At 47.7% G+C, this 12,500-nt stretch overlaps 1 protein-coding gene across 22 annotated transcripts in view; it reads right to left on the reverse strand.

Moving 5' to 3' along the window:
- LOC113806428 (nucleolar protein dao-5) overlaps positions 1-12,500 on the reverse strand; it is a 481,722-nt gene that overhangs the window by 214,231 nt on the left and 254,991 nt on the right. The gene's annotated exons all lie outside the window — the stretch shown is intronic.

The following is a 12,500-nucleotide window of genomic DNA, read 5'->3' on the forward strand; positions in this document are numbered from 1 at the left end:
GGTCTCCGACACTCAGTTTGGAAGTTCATCCATTTTCAAAACCAAACCAATAAACAACCCATTCAGAACCAAATGAATAAACGACAAAAACCGATAAAATAAAACCACAGAAAACAGCCAACGCGAGAACCAACTCAGACCCAATAAAACTCTCCAGCACAACCCAAACCCGCTCTTCTCCTTCGCAATAACTCCCGGCGACCGACGGCGCCCCACGCCCTGAGGTGTGTGACAGTGTGACAGAATCTCTGAACGAATCAAGGTGTCGCCAGGGTAAAAGGCCATTCTACAATATTTCAATCTTTCCCCCTTTCTTTCCACTCACGCCAATCGTATCAGCGAGTAGTCAAATTCACCGAAAGAATACAATAAATGTCACCCTTAAACTAATATATTTAATTCCATCCTTCTTGCATGACATAAAAATCCAACACGAAAAAAATCAACAAATCCACATATTTTCCTCCATTGTCGTCTTCAGAATAAGAGAACATTCCAGCGCCACGAAAGGGCGTCTGACCCCTGATCGTCCTCGGAGGATGTACGATCAACAAACCCGCTCCAAGTGGTATTAACAAGGTGTCGGAAACGTATACAATGCGTATGGATAACTCATCTCGCTGTGCCGCTTTTTTCTTGCGTCCTCACTCCCTCCCTCCCTCCCTCCCTCCCCTACGCGTCCTCCCACGCTCGGTCGCTTTCTTTCTTTCTTTCTTTCTCTTCCTCTTCCTCACCTCTCATTCTCATCCCCCCCTCTCTCACTGAGCCTCCCTTTCTCCCTCTCTCTCCCTCCCTTTCTCCATCCCTCTCCCTTTCTCCCTCTCCTTGTCTCCTCCCATTTTCCCTCTCCTTGTCTCTCTCTCCCTTTCTCCTTCTCTCTCTCCCATTCTTTCTTTCTCTCTCTCCCTCCCTCTCCCCCAATCTCTCCCCCTCTCTCTTCCATTCTCCCTCTCTTCCATTCTCCCTCTCTCCCCCTTCCACTTTTCTTTCTCTGTCTTCATTCTCCATCCATTCACCCTCCTTCCTTGTTTATTTTAAGCTTACATTCCTACTCCTCTCTCTCTGTTTGCTCGCCTGCGGTCTCCTCCCCGCCCACTCCTCGATCTACGCACGTCCTCGAGGCGCCCACGCCTTTCACTAACTCCCGCCCGCCCATCTCCTCCACCTCCTCCCATCCCTCCATTCCTCCACCTCCTTCCACCCACCCATCTCCTCCACCTCCCACCCACCCACTCATTGCACCTTATCCACCTCCTTCCACCAGTCCATCTCCACACCCAAGCAACCATCTCCTTCACTTCCGCCCATCCCCCCCCCCTCCTCCTCCTCCTCCTCCTCCTCCTCCTCCTCCTCCTCCTCCTCCTCCTCCTCCTCCTCCTCCTCCTCCTCCTCCTCCTCCTCCTCCTCCTCCTCCTCCTCCATCACCTCCTAAGCATCCACAAACTCCGAAAAATCTCGCCCGGCGCAGCACCGCCAAATCCTTTCCTCTGAACCGCAAATTCTATAATCCCAGCGCATTCATCAAGCCTCGTTCCCGCCCTTTAAAAAATCCCGCCAAAAATCCCGTGCTTATTTCTCTCCGAGTCCGACAAAGAGCAAGCACGCAAGCACTGTGTCTTTAGGCCTGTTTCCCTCCATTCTTTAGGACAACTATTTTTGCCTTTTATTTTTTCGGGGAACATTCCTAAAATAACAAGACTCACTGTTTGTTTTCTTCCCGTCTGGAACTTTTTTTTCGTTTCGTTTACTTTTTCGCTTTAAAATCTCTTTCGTATACTTTACTACAAGTATATATATATGCATATCTATATTGTGCTAAAAACACTTTCATAACCTTGTGAATTAGGAAGATTATCACATATGGTAACACATCAAAATCTGGCCATAAAAAGATAAGATAGGTTAATCGTAATAAACTGGACAACATGTGACGTGTGACTGCGACTTTGGCAATACTCATAATAATCATAATCACAATAATAATAATAATAATAATAATAATAATAATAATAATAATAATAATAATAATAATAATAATAACAATAACAATAATAGTAATAATAATTATAACAACAACAGCGACAACAATAACAATAATAACAATGATTACCATTACCAAAATAGCAACAAACAACAACAACAACAATAATTCCACGACAACGAAAGTAAAACAAAATACCAGACAAAAAACACAACCGAAACAAAACACCCAAACGAGAAAAGCAACAAAAAGGGAAAACGACGAGCGTAGAAAACGGGTCCAAAGATGGCGCCCACAGCCCCACGCTACGAGGGCGACTGATGGCGGAATCAACCACAGGCAAGAGTGTCGAGTGTCCAGCTACGGGCAGGTGAGGCGGCGACACAGCCACGACCGCTTACATGAGGCGGCGTCTGCCCCGCCGCTCCGATGCCCTTTGGACCTTATCTCTCCAGCCTTGGCTATACCCCGCTCCCTTGTCTGCCCCGTTAACCTTTTTTTAATCGCGTTATATCAGGTTCATCTTAACGCCTCGCCATCAATCCTGTGAACGTAATCACTTCTTTTTATGCTTACAGTTCGTCGAATTATGATGAAGTAATTCGTATTTGGAAAACCTTAGACAATTTCAGTGGTAAAGGAAACAGGACGACGTACTCACCAGGCGCATCAAGAGAATTACAGGACAAGAGAGTCACTCACCTGCAAAAAAGGAAAAAAATATATAATTAATTCAGCACAAAAGGTAAACATACTAAAGTAACTAAGCCTAATTAGGGAAGAAATAGGCATGGTAATTAAATCAAAAGATACACTTTTTAAAACAATTTTCCTTTATCTGAATCCTGATCCTGTCAGGCAGCATCGTCTTACAACATATCAATGAATATTCTTAATGGGTCCTCGTTTTCTATGATCTACTAGGGTCTCCCCTGCAACCATCTCCACTCATTAAGAGAAAACGATGCTTTTACGGTGGATAACTTAAAACAATTTCAGCATGCTTTTTGAAAATACGCTTTTCCAGGGGCGTCATTCCAGCTTTTTCTTGGGGGCGGGGGGGGGGGGGGTCCTTGGAGGACAAACCAGACCTTGAGGGGAGTAATCCAGGTATTACTCATATTTCATGAGTATGTGTCTATGTACGTATGCATATGTGTGCGCGTGCATGTGTGTGTACGCGTGCGCGTACGTGTGCAAGTCCGTGTGCGTGTGTGTTTAGCTGCATGTCATTTATCACAACAATAATTTCTCGAATGAACCCCAATCAAGGACTCTCGACCATCATGCGTTTGCCTTCCTCTCATTTTCCATTTTCTTCTTTCCTAGCGAGAAAAGGAGGAAGAAATAGAAAGGAAATTAAAGAAAGGACGGAGACAAAGGAAGGCCGATAAAGTGTTAGGGAAATTACACACATATAACAAGAATAACGTGAAAAAGATGAACAATGGGAAAATATAATAAAATTATAATAAAAAACAATAAAGACGATGGGACAGAAGACAATGAGGAAATAAACAAGAAATGATATACGAGATAATGGACAAAAACAAGAACAAACGCAGTGATGATAAAAAATGAGGAGGAGGAGAAAAAAGTGGAGGAGGAGGAGGAGGGAAGAAAGGTGAGGAGGGGAGGGGGAGGAAGGAGGAGGAGAGAGGAGGAGGAGGGAAGAGGAGGAGGAAGGGAGGAGGAGGAGGAGGGGATGGAGGGAGGGACGGAGGAGGCAGGGAGGGAGGGAGATGGAGAAGGAGGGAGGGAGAAAAAAAGGAGGGAGAAGGAGAAGGAGAAGAAAGGACGAGAGAGCAGGGGGAGAGGGGGAGATGAGAGAAGGAGAGAGACGAGAAAGAAAGAAGAAGAAGAAGAAGAAAGAGAGTGAGAGAGAGAGAGAGAGAGAAAGAGAGAGAGAGAGAGAGAGAGAGAGAGAGAGAGAGAGAGAGACAGAGACAGAGAGGGAGAGAGAAAGTGAAGAAATTAAAAAACGAAAGAACCATACGATTCAAGCAAAATCAAAATAAACGGAAGTCCGCAACGACACCCGGAACGAGGCTCCCGGGAGCAGATCCGGGTTGAGTAGCAGCCTTGGCAGATCGGCTGAATTGCTGAAGGAAATCGTTATCATTATTCCCCAAGGCGGACACCACGCAGTCCACGAGGTCTGTGTCTCGCTAACACCGAGTTTCGAGAAATAATTGTCACTGATGAGAAATAGTGACGGTGACGGTGTGGCTGTGGTTGGGAGAAGGCTGTGGGGGGAGGGGAGAGGGGGGGCATTGTTCGTGGTGATGGTGGGTGGAATTGGGTTGGGGAAGAGGTTGTGTTGGTGATGGAGGGGTTGGAGGAGGTTGTCGCTGTGGTGGTTGTAGTTAAGCTGTTGCGGTGATGATAGTGGTGGATGAAATACAACCATTACAATAGTTAACAACAGCATGTCTCAAAACCACAAACCACATACACATAAAACAAACTCAGGAGCAGCCAAAGAAATTACAGGCAGCAACGAAAAGGGAAAGACGGCATTACAGAACGCAGCACCGGAGTGATTCCAAGGCTGTGTTCCCGAATTCCAACATTTACGGAAAGGAGGTCTCGGTCAAGGCAGGAATCGCGTGACGCCCGGCACTTGCCTTCAGCCACCAATCTATAAATAACGACATGTGACGATTTCTTTTACAGATTATTTTTCACTTATTTTCTTCTTACGGTAAATTTCATGGGTATATAGAGTCAAAAAATATAGCAAATACATGCGTTATGTTTATTCCGTTACGAAGAAAATAATATAAAAAAATATAAAACCAACAACTAAGCAATCGAACGAACAACCACGCGAAAGGCGAAGAAAATAAAATGAAAGAGATTATGGAAACAAATAATAAAAAAAGAGAGAAATTCAAAAAGTCATAGGGAGGAAGAGGAGAAACAAGTAGATGGAAGGGGAGGAGGAGGAAAGTAGAAGGGAGAGAGAGGAGGGGGGGAAGGGGGAGAAAGAGGAGGATGGGGAGGAGTAGGAGAATGGGGAGGAGGAAGAGGAAGAGGAGGAGGAGGACCAGGAGGAGCAGGATGGGGTGGAGGAGGAGGAAAAGGAAGAGAAGGAGAAGGGGGAGGAGGAAGAAGTAGATCAGGAGGAAGAGGTGGAAAAGGAAGAAGAGCAGGAGGAGGAGGAGAAAAGGAGTAGGAGATGTAGGAGTAGGAGGAAGAAGAGCAGAAGTAAGATGAGGAGGAGGAAGAATGAGAGCAGGGAGAGGAGGAAGAAGAAGAAGAGCAAGGGGAGGAGGAAGAAGTGCAGGAGGAGGAGGAGGAGGAGGAGGAGGAGGAGGAGGAGGAGGAGGAGGAGGAGGAAGAGCAGGAGGAGGCGGAGGAAGAAGAAGAACAGGAGGATGAGGAGGAGGAGCATGACGACCTTGGCAGCAGCTGAGACACGCCCCTCCCCCTCCAGCAATACATTCTCGAAGCATGACGGCGGAGACTCGCACATTGCGGGGGTCGGTTTGGTCATCGGAGGAAGGGGAAACCGAAGAATGGAAAGCTACTTACTACACTATTCAACTTCTATTGGAGACACGCAAGAATAGTATTAAATATCTTTGGATATGTGTCCTACTGAATTCTAAAAGAAAAAAACAGGAAATTACAAACGTTTACATAAACACAAGGAACTTTAAGCATCTACATTTTTCTACATGCACACAAGGAGCGAAAAATCTTAGAAGCTTTAACAGAAAGAGAAAACTAAACACATCAGGAGCTATTGCAGGAACATTCGCAAAGAGCTCGCCTCGACAGCTGTCAGGATGTATCAACAAGTCTCCCCCGAGCGTCAGAGTCCGATAGATGTGCCGAAAGGTCTCCGGGGACTTCTTGGAAGACGAAAAGAGGTCATCGAGGCCGGATCTTGTTAGCGCAAACACCCTCAAGAAATTCCAAACATGATGAGATGGCGTTCCATCGAGAACGCTGAGCATATATCTTTTCGTCTTTTTTTCAGTTTCCCGCTTCGTCATTCTGTTCCATGCAGCATCGAGACCCAGTATGGAGAGCATATATTTTTTCGTTTTTTTTCTATTTCCCTCCTCGCTTTTTTTCTCCCTTTGTCTCTGCCTCCTCTTTCAACATAACACTAGGGTATTACATAACGAACGACGTCCACGCCAAGCAATGGATACTTGAACTTCCGATGTCACCCTGTAATTTTGCGTCCTTAGTAAACAGACAGTAGTTTAAAACATGACAGCCCGTCCTTGGGGAGTCTGACGCCATGAGTCGATGCAAAAGCCGACCTTTTGATCTCGCAGACAAGCCTCACGCCAAACCCAATCACCGAACAAACCCGAGGTCCAGAAAGCTCGAACGACCAGAAGCGTTAGCAAACCTACTTACAGGTTCCGAACACCGCAAAGGGGCCATGCTCCGAGGCTTCAGGAACCACCGGGGCTTCAGGAACCGACCCGGAGGAGGGCCACACACGCACCACGAGCGAACGACGGACAGTGTATGGGAGGAGGAACGTCGTGGCGACCGTCCTCTCTCGCCACCATCACCACCGCGACTCCACAATATGGTAAGACGAGAACCTCAACATGGAGAACCCGTCTGACGAGGGAGCGACGGACACGGCGGGTGGAGCCGCGAGGGAAAGGGGGAAGGGGAAGGGGGGTCGCAGTGGCATAGAACAGAACGCGGGAATAGAAAGGGAAGGAAAGATAACACAGGCGCAGTCGAAGAACACGGGGGTAAAAGCAGAAAGGAAAGCGAAGTGAATGGAAGATAACACAGATGCAGGCAAGGAACACGGGGATAAAACCAAAAAGGGAAGGGAAGGTTACAAAGATATTTACAAAGAACCCGGGGATAAAAACGGAAAGGAGAGGGAAGGGAATGGAAGATAACACAACCACACACAAAGAACACAGGGATGAAAACAGAAAGGGAAGGGAAGATAATACACACATACAAAGAACACGGGAACCAAAATCGGAAGGAAGGGGAGGGCAAGGTGGCCGCCGCCCAAAGATGAACAGGCCAATAAAATGAGATGTGAAGAACAGGGGAGAGGGGCTTTCACAGCGCCGAAGATGTACACAATAAACACGAGAATAAAAGAGAGGAAATGACGAAGGAGTTTACAGCGACGGATAAAGACAACGACCAAGGCAGTAGATAAGAGAGAGAAAGGAAGAGACGGCGAGCTCGACCGTGACAGCGCGGAACTGGCCTCCTGCGCGAGATGGCTTACCTTCTGAATGCCAGGGAAGGAATGAGCAGGAAAGCACGAGAGGAAAGGGCGGGCGAAGTAAAGGAAGAAGCGAGCGATCCGGGCAGCAGAATCGGAAAGCACTCGCAAGGGCAGCGCATTCCATGTGCCAGGTCCTTCGGGATTCAGCCTGCGATGAGCTCTAAGCCGGAAGGATTCCTCAAGGACACGTGTTCCAGTTCCAACTCGTTATTCCTAACCGACGCCGAGCACCAAACGAAACAATGACATCAACTAAACGCAAACGAAAAAACACTACCCATAACATGGCAAAATCAAAATCAATAAGCAAACAAAAAGGCAATTGTACAACAATTCATCTTTAACTCCCCTTCTATTTTTAGAAACAAGTACAGCCTCCCGGGGCACGCGAGGGCGGAGCGCCGACGCTACAATAACAATTACATTACGGCGCTTTTACGGCCGCTTCTCACCTGGCTATTACCTGTAACGGTTCTCTAAGGCGACGGGTATTTCCAGCCCTTTGCGTCGCTCATCTCCGATAAGCAGTGGGACTTGGAGACTGATTACACATCGCGCCTTTTGTTAGTCAAATAAGGCGACATCAAGTAACCGGTATGACTTCAAAGATGTATCAGATTTATGCCTGCCAATAACTGCGTCTTGACAACGTCTGTCGGAACACGTTTTTAAAACATCGAGGCCGTGAAGAGAAACATTTTGCCTGAAGTGCATCACAACTTTAAAAGAAAATTCCAGACAAGAACTTGCGTAAACCGACACACGACACATATACGACTGCTGCGCCTGTGAGACACATTGGCATACGGCCAACTAGCCAGCAATTACTGAATTACCTGTAATTAACATTCCTCATTTGCCTGATTTCTCTTTCTCTGCCGCTCCCCTTTCCCTTCCCCCTTTATTTCCCCTTCTCTCTTTCTCTTTTCTTTTCTATCCCTCTCCTCTCCTTATTTCTTCATATCTTTATCATTCATCCCTCCCCTCCATCTCTCTTTTTTTTTCCTATTGCTCCAATTCTTCCTTTCCCCTACTCCTTTCCCTCCCTCTCCCTCTCTAACTCCGTGTCCCTCCCTCTTCCTCTCTCCCACCTATATTTCCAAAACAAGTTGCGCAAGCACACCTGTAATTGATACCTCGAAGTGAGACAATTTACAGGTGACAACGCGCACGATGACGACACACTCACACGACCAATCGTCCCATTTTCTCTACACTTCAAAGAAAATGGGGATAAAGCGCCACCAAGACCTCTGACGAAGTGAAAACATTCCTTATGAAGAAGTGGAGAGATGGAGACTGAGGGAAGGGGGTGGGGAGAGGGGGGTAGGGATGCAGCAGCTGATGGGGACGGAATAAGGATGGGCAGGGAAGATGGGAGACGGAGGTGGGGATGGAGATGAGAATGGGGGGGAGCAAGCGGGCCGGGAGTGGGGTAGAATCCCAGGGGAAGGGAAGGGGGTGGAGATACAAATGGGGATGGGCATGGGGGCAGGGGTAGGGGTACTGGGGAGGGGATGGGGATCATAATGGGAGTGGGGATGAGCACGGGGGAGGAACGGGGGTAAGGGAGGCAGGAAAGGGAGTTCGGGTGAGGGACTGGGAGAGTGATATCGGGTGGGGTGATGAACATGGGGGAAGGGGGGGGGGTCGGAAGGCGGCTCCCGTGTTGACTCGTTGTAATGCGAGCCCGTGGGCGTGCCTGGCCGCCGTCGCCCCCGCCCTCCCCGCCGTCGGGAGGGCGCGGCGATCGTAGCGCATTTCACCTTCTGTTGCGCCGAGGCCGCGAGGCGCTGTCTGTCGGGAGGCTCCTCGCGTTTCCTTTTCCTTACTCCGCTTCCTTATTATCTCTTTGCGTTCTCTCTCCCATTCCCTCCCACTCCCGCCGTTATCGCAATGTGCTCTACGCCTCGCCTTCCGTCTCTGCGCGAGTTGGCCTCCTCGTGCCTCGCAAGGGCATCGATTTCCTTCGGGTCTTCCAAGGGCATGCGAGGTCACCGAGCCAGAGGAAAATGTGCATGTCTCGCAAGGCCACAAACAAACACGAGCAAACAATATCCTAGGCACGACTGATGAATCTATAACAGAGAGAGAGAGAGAGAGAGAGAGAGAGAGAGAGAGAGAGAGAGAGAGAGAGAGAGAGAGAGAGAGAGAGAGAGAGAGAGAGAGAGAAAGAGAAAAGAGAAAGAGAAAGAGAAAGAGAAAGAGAAAGAGACAGAGAGAGAGAGAGAGAGAGAGAGAGAGAGAGAGAGAGAGAAAGCGAGAGAGAGAGAAAGAGAGAGAGAGAGAGAGAGAGTGAGAGAGAGAGAGAGAGAGAGAGAGAGAGAGAGAGAGAGAGAGAGAGAGAGAGAGAGAGAGAGAGAGAGAATAATAAAGAAAGAATGAAAGAAAAAGAAAGATAGAAAAATAAATAAAGAACGAGAGAGCGAGACAGAGAGACAGACACACAGATACACGAGAATTCAAACAAAATAACGAAAAACACATTTTTCATACAGCATACAATTCGGATTAAAACCAGCCTGCGAATAATAAACAAGAATTAAAATCTAACCAGCCCCGATGTGACTCACGGCCAGCTCGCGTGGTGCTCCCTCTTCCACGCGGCAACGGAAAATAACCTGAATCTTGACTGTCTCTCGAAATGGCAAGCCAGAGGACTTCCTCGGCGTGCGAGAAGCTTGGCTGGACAAGGAGCACATGCATACTATACATACACACATATATACATGCATGCATGCATAACCACAGTAATACTAAACGTCTTGATAAACCCTAAACCCCCTGGATATCCAAGGCGGTGCCACGCGCGGTGCCGCCGCCGAGGAGCGCGCGCGACGCAAGAAGTCGCATCAACCCGCGGGCCATAATTTACAAACACCTGACGTCACAGCCCGACGAGCGAGCGATCGCCTGATGATTGTGAACGTTACCTTTCCCAAACAGCCTCCCCTCGACGCCGCCGCCGCCCGGGGGCGCACTCCCATGCCGCGGGCGGGCCGGAGCCGGCCTTTTTCATTTATTTCCCCCGGATCCATGTATCGCAATGCTTAGTTCTTTGTATTTTGCTTGGGAACTATAGATCATGGCGCCCTGTTTTCCTCCAGAGATAAAATATTAGTCATAAGAAAGAGTAATGCATGGGGAACAGACAATAAAAAGCGTATTCGCTTTACGTATATGAGGTAGGTAAGTAGATAAGAAAATTTTATCTAGAATTAATGAGTAAAAACATAAAATGAATGTCAAATCCATGTAAATCTAATGAGTAAAATCTAATATAAATAAGTGAAATCTCTCTATATCATTTAATAAAAACAATTCCCTATCATGCTCACAATCCTCGCCCTCACTAACACGCGCGCAAAGTCCCTGTTGTGTCTTTATTCGTCTCACTCCCACCGTCCTCCAGCGTTCTTCTCAGGCGATCGCGAGTGTCAAATCGGGTCCTGGGAAACATTCGGATCAACTTAAAGACCCTTATTACCCTACTCCAAAGTCGTGTGCCTTGGTTTCTTTATTTCCTTACGATTCCCATTTTCTTTTCCGTTTTCCTTAAGGTTCGCGTTTCCGTTTTCTTCAAAGTCCGACCTCCCGTTTTCTTTCAAAGTCTCATCCGCACCGCCGAAAGTACACCGTCGTTAATAATAAAAGTCGCAGCGAGAGAGAATGATGGCTATAAGACGAATCGGCGGATGCGCAGAAACCGATCACCGGCCGACGAACAGGAAGTCCCTCGGCTCTTTCGCAGTCGTTGCGCACCGACGCCGTGCGAATACTCGAGCGGTCGACCACCATGTTCCTCGTCTGCTTAACCGTTTCATTGAGGAGTTTCTAAGGACGTAAACCCCCAAGAAATCGAACGTCACGAAATGGGAATAAAATGTTCAAAGTCATTCGCGAAAAAAGTAAACAAAATATCTTAGTAACCGCGCCAGAGTACGAAATGGTGAAAAGTGTCGCTGATTTACAAAAAAAGAGGAAAAAATGCGAGAAAGTGTCCGTGCGTGCGTCCGTTGGCGTGCAAGCGTTAACCTCGGTGTCTTTCAACCGACGTCGAAGAACGGGACATGGCAATATCGCATTCATCTGCTTCCTCTGCCTCGTTTAACATGCGGCCGTCATTCGAGGTCCTTCCTCCTCCAAATACGAATCACCACCGCCCTCGGGACGACCGCCGCGGAGTCGATGCGCAGCGCGGCTTGGAACGGCGGCGGTTCGGCGTCACTGGACATTTAGGTCTCCAGGCCGCCGCTACCGCCGCCGCCGCCGCCGCCGAGCATGATTATCAGTTGGCCAATTGTTTCGTTACTTGTATGAAAGAGTATGCGACATACGACGTATGTTGTCTGTATGACAGGATGTTTGCGTGCTACCGCCAACGACTGGGAAGGAACGGCTAATGTTCTTTACTCTCTCTTTAAGGCTTCCTGAATTCTGGGGATTTGCTATTAGTCTTCAAGTTCAATTACTTTCACTTTGTCTCTCACATGCAAATTCACACATGCATGCGAGCGCACATGCACGCGTACACGCACAATCGCAATCTCAATCACTCACTCAATCAATCAATCAATCAATCAATCACTAACTCACTCACTCACTCACTCACTCACTCACTCACTCACTCACTCACTCACTCACTCACTCACTCTCTCTCTCTCTCTCTCTCTCTCTCTCTCTCTCTCTCTCTCTCTCTATATATATATATATATATATATATATATATATCCCTTTCCCTCTGAAACTAGATTAAAAGTACTATAAAAAAGAGAAAATATGGAAAAAAAACGTATGAAAGGCTGCAGGCGAATCACATTGCACAGATCAACCGAAAAAAGAGAACAGAAAGCGTACAAACGCAGTGAAGCTAAAAGTGTTTCAACCGATTTCTAATTCCATTCGTGTTTTTCCCGTCTCTCTCAACGCTCTCTTCTGAAAGGTGGAAACTACCCCAAAAAGCGCCACTTAAAGGCCTACGATTACTATTACCTTCCGACCTCGCCCTAATCAGTCAGATCAAAGTTAAACAATTCTCCTTGACTTCGGGGTCGACTCTCGGCGGTCGCTGCAGCGGTTGCGGTCATCGGCCGACCCGCCTCAAATGCAAGTGATTCTGTGCGTGCTCCCGGCAGCCCAAAACGCTGAGGTCACGTGACCACAGCACAGCCTTTGCGCAAGCCTCTCGGGAGTTTACCGTAATGTCGACACTTCTGTGGCGTGAATATTAACCTACTTGCTAAAAAAAAATCACAAAGTCCCTCGACGAGCGATTGCACCGGA

Source organism: Penaeus vannamei, chromosome 33 (genome assembly GCF_042767895.1).
Source record: "Penaeus vannamei isolate JL-2024 chromosome 33, ASM4276789v1, whole genome shotgun sequence".
Lineage (NCBI taxonomy): Eukaryota > Metazoa > Arthropoda > Malacostraca > Decapoda > Penaeidae > Penaeus > Penaeus vannamei.